The sequence below is a fragment of the Tribolium castaneum genome, chromosome 3 (genome assembly GCF_031307605.1).
Source record: "Tribolium castaneum strain GA2 chromosome 3, icTriCast1.1, whole genome shotgun sequence".
NCBI classification, from domain to species: domain Eukaryota; kingdom Metazoa; phylum Arthropoda; class Insecta; order Coleoptera; family Tenebrionidae; genus Tribolium; species Tribolium castaneum.
Window position 1 is genome coordinate 1,259,386 of NC_087396.1, and position 8,115 is coordinate 1,267,500.

Genomic DNA, 8,115 nt, shown 5'->3' on the forward strand with positions numbered 1-8,115 from the left:
GTTTGAGACGAAGACGAAAATGCAGCATTTAAAATCGACTCTGAAGACTTCAGTGACTTTTATGTCACCTCCTTTTTCTTCTAATAAAGTATTGGACCCAATAAATTAAGTGTATTTTAAATCACAAGACATTTTCTGTTAAAGCACTTTTTTTTAAATATTAGTTATTTTCAAACTTATATCTCGCTTATGGTTAGTCCTACATGAAAAATGCAAATTACTATTTTGTAGGAAATTTTATCAGCTTTAATTTTAGTAAAAGATAAAAATTGATAGGAGTAACTGTTTTCGAGATATAAGCAAGAAACCAAAAAACTGTTAACTTAATTAAGCGTTTGCATATAAGCAAATTTAGTACTATTAGTATTATTATTATTAATGTTATTGTTAATAATATGACGATTAAAGACGACTCTGAAACCTTTAGTGACTTTTATGTCTTCTTCTTTTTTCTCTACTAAAGTGTTAGACACAATTAATTTAGTTTAATTTCAGTATTTCAAACATTTTATTTTAAAGCAAATTTTTGTTAAATATTATTTATATCCATCTCTATAACTCGCTTATGCTTTTTCCTACAAGAAAAATGCAAATAACTATTTTGTAGGAAATTTTATCAGCTTTAATTTTAGTAAAAAGATAAAAATTGATAGGAGTAACTGTTTTCGAGAAATAAGCAAGAAACCAAAAAACTGTTACCTTAATAAAGCGCTTGCATATAAGCAAATTTAGTACTATTAGTATTATTATTATTAATGTTATTGTTATTAAAATGACGACTAAAAACGACTCTGAAGACTTTGGTGACTTTTATGTCTTCTCTTTTTCCTATACTAAAGTGTTAGACTCAATTAATTTAGTTTAATTTCGGTTTTTCAAACATTTTATTTTAAAGCAAATTTTTGTTGAAGATTATTTATTTCCAACTCTATAACTCGCTTATGGTTAGTTTTACAAAAGAAATGCAAATAACTATTTTGTAGGAAATTTTATCAGCTTTAATTTTAGTAATAAGATAAAAATTGATAGGAGTAACTGTTTTCGAGATATAAGCTAGAAACCAAAACACTGTTACCTTAATTAAGCGTTTGCATATAAGCAAATTTAGTACTATTAGTATTATTATCATTAATGTTATTGTTATTAATATGACGACTAAAGACGACTCTGAAACCTTTAGTGACTTTTATGTCTTTTTCTTTTTCCTCTACTAAAGTGTTAGACCCAATTAAATTAGTTTAATTTCAGTTTTTCAAACATTTTATTTTAAAGCAAATTTTTGTTAAATATTATTTATATCCAACTCTATAACTCGCTTATGGTTGGTCCTACATGAAAAATGCAAATAACGATTTTGTAGGAAATTTTATCAGCTTTAATTTTGAAATAAAGATAAAAATTGATAGGAGTAACAGTTTTCGAGATATAAGCAAAAAACCAATAAGAAAACTGTAACTGTTACTGAACAAAAATGTAATTCAGTTTTCAATGTTTGAGACGAAGACGAAAATGCAGCATTTAAAATCGACTCTGAAGACTTCAGTGACTTTTATGTCACCTCCTTTTTCTTCTAATAAAGTATTGGACCCAATAAATTAAGTGTATTTTAAATCACAAGACATTTTCTGTTAAAGCACTTTTTTTTAAATATTAGTTATTTTCAAACTTATATCTCGCTTATGGTTAGTCCTACATGAAAAATGCAAATTACTATTTTGTAGGAAATTTTATCAGCTTTAATTTTAGTAAAAAGATAAAAATTGATAGGAGTAACTGTTTTCGAGATATAAGCAAGAAACCAAAAAACTGTTACCTTAATTAAGCGCTTGCATATAAGCTGATTTAGTACTAAAAACAACTCTGAAGATTTTGGTGACTTTATGTTTTCTCGTTTTTCCTCTACTAAAGTGTTAGACCCAATTAATTTAGTTTAATATCGGTTTTTCAAACATTTTATTTTAAAGCAAATTTTTGTTAAAGATTATTTATATCCAACTCTATAACTCGCTTATGGTTGGTCCTACAAGAAAAATGCAAATAACGATTTTGTTGGAAATTTTATCAGCTTTAATTTTGAAAGAAAGATAAAATTTGATAGGAGTAACAGTTTTCGAGATATAAGCAAAAAACCAAAAAACTGTTACCTTAATAAAGCGCTTGCATATAAGCAAATTTAGTAATATTAGTATTATTAATATTAATGTTATTGTTATTAATGTGACGACTAAAAACGACTCTTAAGACTTTGGTGACTTTTATGTCTTCTCCTTTTTCCTCTACTAAAGTGTTAGTCTTAATTTAGTTTAATTTCGGTTTTTCAAACATTTTATTTTAAAGCAAATTTTTGTTAAAGATTATTTATATCCAACTCTATAACTCGCTTATGGTTGGTCCTACAAAAAAATGCAAATAACTATTTTGTAGGAAATTTTATCAGCTTTAATTTTGAAAAAAAGATAAAAATTGATAGGAGTAACTGTTTTCGAGATATAAGCAAGAAACCAAAAAACTGTTACCTTAATTAAGCGTTTGCATATAAGCAAATTTAGTACTATTAGTATTATTATTATTAATGTTATTGTTATTAATATGACGACTAAAGACGACTCTGAAACATTTAGTGACTTTTATGTCTTCTCCTTTTTCCTCTACTAAAGTGTTAGACACAATTAATTTAGTTTAATTCGGGTTTTTCAAGCATTTTATTTTAAAGCAAATTTTTGTTAAATATTATTTATATCCAACTCTATAACTCGTTTATGCTTGGTCCTACAAGAAAAATGTAAATAACTATTTTGTTGGAAATTTTATCAGCTTTAATTTTGAAAGAAAGATAAAATTTGATAGGAGTAACTGTTTTCGAGATATAAGCAAAAAACCAATAAGAAAACTGTAACTGTTACTGAACAAAAATGTAATTCAGTTTTCAATGTTTGAGACGAAGACAAAAATGCAGCATTTAAAAACGACTCTGAAGACTTCAGTGACTTTTATGTCACCTCCTTTTTCTTCTAATAAAGTATTGAACCCAATAAATTAAGTGTATTTTAAATCACAAGACATTTTCTGTTAAAACACTTTTTTTTAATTATTAATTATTTTCAAACTTATATCTCGCTTATGGTTAGTTCTACATGAAAAATGCAAATAACTATTTTGTAGGAAATTTTATCACCTTTAATTTTAGTAAAAAAGTAAAAATTGATTGGAGTAACTGTTTTCGAGATATAAGCAAAAAACCAAAAAACTGTTACCTTAATTAAGCGTTTGCATATAAGCAAATTTAGTACTATTAGTATTATTATTATTAATGTTATTGTTATTAATATGACGACTAAAGACGACTCTGAAACATTTAGTGACTTTTATGTCTTCTCCTTTTTCCTCTACTAAAGTGTTAGACACAATTAATTTAGTTTAATTCAAGTTTTTCAAGCATTTTATTTTAAAGCAAATTTTTGTTAAATATTATTTATATCCAACTCTATAACTCGTTTATGCTTGGTCCTACAAGAAAAATGTAAATAACTATTTTGTTGGAAATTTTATCAGCTTTAATTTTGAAAGAAGGATAAAATTTGATAGGAGTAACTGTTTTCGAGATATAAGCAAAAAACCAATAAGAAAACTGTAACTGTTACTGAACAAAAATGTAATTCAGTTTTCAATGTTTGAGACGAAGACAAAAATGCAGCTTTTAAAAACGACTCTGAAGACTTCAGTGACTTTTATGTCACCTCCTTTTTCTTCTAATACAGTATTGGACCCAATAAATTAAGTGTATTTTATAAATCACAAGACATTTTCTGTTAAAACACTTTTTTTTAATTATTAATTATTTTCAAACTTATATCTCGCTTATGGTTAGTTCTACATGAAAAATGCAAATAACTATTTTGTAGGAAATTTTATCACCTTAATTTTGGTGAAAAAGTAAAAATTGATAGGAGTAACTGTTTTCGAGATATAAGCAAAAAACAAAAAAACTGTTACCTTAATTAAGCGCTTGCATATAAGCAAATTTAGTACTACTAGTATTGTTATTATAAATGTTATTGTTATTAATATGACGACTAAAGACAACTCTAAGACTTTAGTGACTTTTATGTCTCCTCCTTTCTTCTCTACTAAATTGTTAGACACACTTAATTTAGTTTAATTTCAGTTTTTCAAACATTTTATTTTAATGCAAATTATTGTTAAATATTAAAAACTATTAAATGGCTTATGCATAGAAATGAGAAAACGCTCATGTAACACACAAAATAAGCTCCATTTTTCCTTATTAAAAGTATTATTATTATTATTACTTTTGTTACTATTACTATTATTATTATTATTATTATTATTATTATTATTATTATTATTATTGTTATTATTATTATTATTATTAGTATTATTATTATTATTATTATTATTATTATTATTATTATTATTATTATTAACTTTTGTATAGTAAATGTTTTTATACCAGTTTTAAAATGAGTTATTAATTTTAGCCAATTTCTTGCCTAAAAACTATCAAATGGCTTAGATTGCCTAAAAACACAGATCACACATGATCTTTTGCATAGAAATGAGAAAAGCTCATATAACACAAAATAAGCTTCATTTTGGCTTAGAAAACTAAGCTTATTTTTATTACTACTATTATTATTATTTTTATTATTATTATTATTATTATTACTATTATTTTTATTATTATTATTATTATTATTATTATTATTATTATTAATATTATTATTATTAAAAACCGATTATAACTTTTGTATAGTAAATGTTTTTATACCAGTTTTAATATGAGTTATTAATTTTAGACAATTTCTTGCCTAAAAAAACAGATCACAGATGATCTCTTGCATAGAAATGAGAAAACGCTCAGATAACACAAAATAAGCATCATTTTTGCTTAGAAAAACTAAGCTTTAATTTACAAAGAAATTCATTATTATAAGTATTATTATCATTATTATTATTATTATTATTATTATTATTATTATTATTATTATTATTATTATTATTATTATTATTATTATTATTATTATTATTTCTTTTATTACTATTATTATTATTATTATTATTATTATTATTATTATTATTACTATTATTATTGTTATTATTACTATTATTATTATTATTATTATTATTATTAACTTTTGTATAGTAAATGTTTTTATACCAGTTTTAAAATGAGTTATTAATTTTATTCAATTTCTTGCCTAAAAACACAGATCACAGATGATCTCTTGCATAGAAATGAGAAAACGCTCATATAACACACAAAATAAGCTTCATTTTTGCTTAGAAAACTAAGCTTACTTTTATTACTATTATTATTATTTTTATTATTATTATTATTATTATTATTATTACTATTATTATTATTATTATTATTATTATTATTAACTTTTGTATAGTAAATGTTTTTATACCAGTTTTAAAATGAGTTATTAATTTTAGACAATTTCTTGCCTAAAAATACAGATCACAGATGATTTCTTGCATAGAAATGAGAAAACGCTCATATAACACACAAAATAAGCTTCATTTTTGCTTAGAAAACTAAGCTTACTTTTATTACTATTATTATTATTATTATTATTATTATTACTATTATTATTATTATTATTATTATTATTGTTATTATTATTATTATTATTATTATTACTATTATTATTATTATTATTATTATTATTATTATTATTATTATTGTTATTATTGTTATTATTATTATTATTATTAAAAAATTATATTAAACAGACAGAAAACGTGGTATTCTGACACAAAAAAATGAATTACGTTATAGACTTGACGAGAACGGCGTATCTCGGACTCTTATAGGACTCTTATAGGGTCAAAAAGTATCAGTTTGGATTAAAACAAATTATTTTTGTTGACTCTCAGTCTGAATTGTTCATCAGTTCAAACAAAAACGGCTTATTTTAGACGATCTTTTGCTTTGAACATGAAAATATACATCGAACAGACTAAAAACGTATTAATCTGGCATAAAAGAGCAATTTATGTATCACTTTGGATAAAGGCAGCTAATCCTATTCGTTTCATTGCTTAAAATAGACAAAATTGTTAATAAATCAAACAAAAACGCTGTATTCTAGCACAAAATACTAATTACATTATAGTTTCGACGAGAATAGCTTATTTGGAATGATTCTATGCTTCCAAACGAGTAAATTTTTATTAAACAGACGCCAAACATCATGTTTTGTCCTATAAAGACATTTTATATTGCAGTTTGTATTAAAACAAAATATTTTCGTTGATTCTTTGTTAGAAGCAGCAAACCTAACATTAAAGAATCTGAAAACTTTGTATTCGGACACAAACCACCGAATTTTGTATCAGTTTAGACAAAAACGGTTGATTTTCGACAATATTTTGCTTTGAACAAGAAAACTTATATCAAACTGACTAAAAACGTCTTATTTTAGTACAAAACAAAAGATTTGCGTTATAGTCTTAACGAGAGCTGTTAATTTCAAACGGTTCTATGCTTTGAAACGAGTAAACTTTCACTGTACAGAGGAAAAACACCTTATTTAGCCTTTTAAAAACGATTCATGACACAGTTTGGATAAAAACCAATTATTTTCGTTAATTCATTGTTACAAACATGAAACCTTACATCAAAGTAACTGAAAACCCCTTATTCAGGCACAGAAATTGGAATTGTTTAAACAAAAACAAATTATTTTCGTTGTTGTTGTGTCAAAATAATTTATTTCGAATGATTCAATGAAGCGAAACGAGTAAACTTTTATAGGACAGATGCAAAATACCATTTTACCACATAAATTGTTATTTTAAAGCAAAGTATTAGCTTTTGCACTTGTTCAATTAAAGTTTGCTTACTTCGAAGTATGTAATCGTCCGAAATATTTTTTTTTAGTCAAAACTATAACGTAATTTGTTCTTTTGAGCTTGAATATAGAGTTTTCATTACGTTTTATAGTAGTTTACTCTACTCTAAGCATAGAATCAAACAGAGTAATCCGCTTTTGTTAAAACTGATACATAATTTGCTCTTATTTTCGAGAATAAGACGTTTTCAATATGCTTCATAAAATTTTTCTTGTTTATAGCAAGGAATCGTTTAAAATAAGCTGTATTTGCCTAAACTGATACGTAATTCGATATTTATGTATGGATACGAAGTTTTCAGTTTCTTTGACGTGAAATTTCTTGTTGCAAAAGGTAATAATTTGCTTTAAAACAACGCTTTATATGGTAATATGTGGTTTTGCATCTGCCCCATAAAAGTTTATTAGTTTCGAATCATAAAATCGTTTGAAATAAACAGTGCTGGTCAAAACTATAACGTAAATTATTTCTTTGAGACGAAATTTAAAGTTTTTATTAAGTTTTATACAAGTTTACTCTATTCTAAGTAAAGGAGTAATCAGGATAAATTGCTTTTATCTAGAGTAATATATAATTTGCAGTTTTCAGCCAGAATAAGACGTTTTTAATCTTTTTAATGTAAGTTTTTGTATTCAAAACAAAGGATCGTCTAAAGTAAACAGTTTTTGTCCAGACTGAAACGTAATTCCAATTTCTGTGCCTAAATAAAGGGTTTTCAGTTACTTTGATGTAAGGTTTATGTTTGTAACAATGAATTAACGAAAATAATTGGTTTTTATCCAAACTGTGGCATGAATCGTTTTTAAAAGGCGAAATAAGATGTTTTTCCTCTGTACAGTGAAAGTTTACTCGTTTCAAAGCATAGAACCGTTTGAAATTAACAGCTCTCGTTAAGACTATAACGCAAATCTTTTGTTTTGTGCTAAAATAAGACGTTTTTAGTCAGTTTGATATAAGTTTTCTTGTTCAAAGCAAAATATTGTCGAAAATCAACGGTTTTTGTCTAAACTGATACAAAATTCGGTGGTTTGTGTCCGAATACAAAGTTTTCAGATTCTTTAATGTTAGGTTTGCTGCTTCTAACAAAGAATCAACGAAAATATTTTGTTTTAATACAAACTGCAATATAAAATGTCTTTATAGGACAAAACATGATGTTTGGCATCTGTTTAATAAAAATTTACTCGTTTGGAAGCATGAATCATTCCAAATAAGCTATTCTCGTCGAAACTA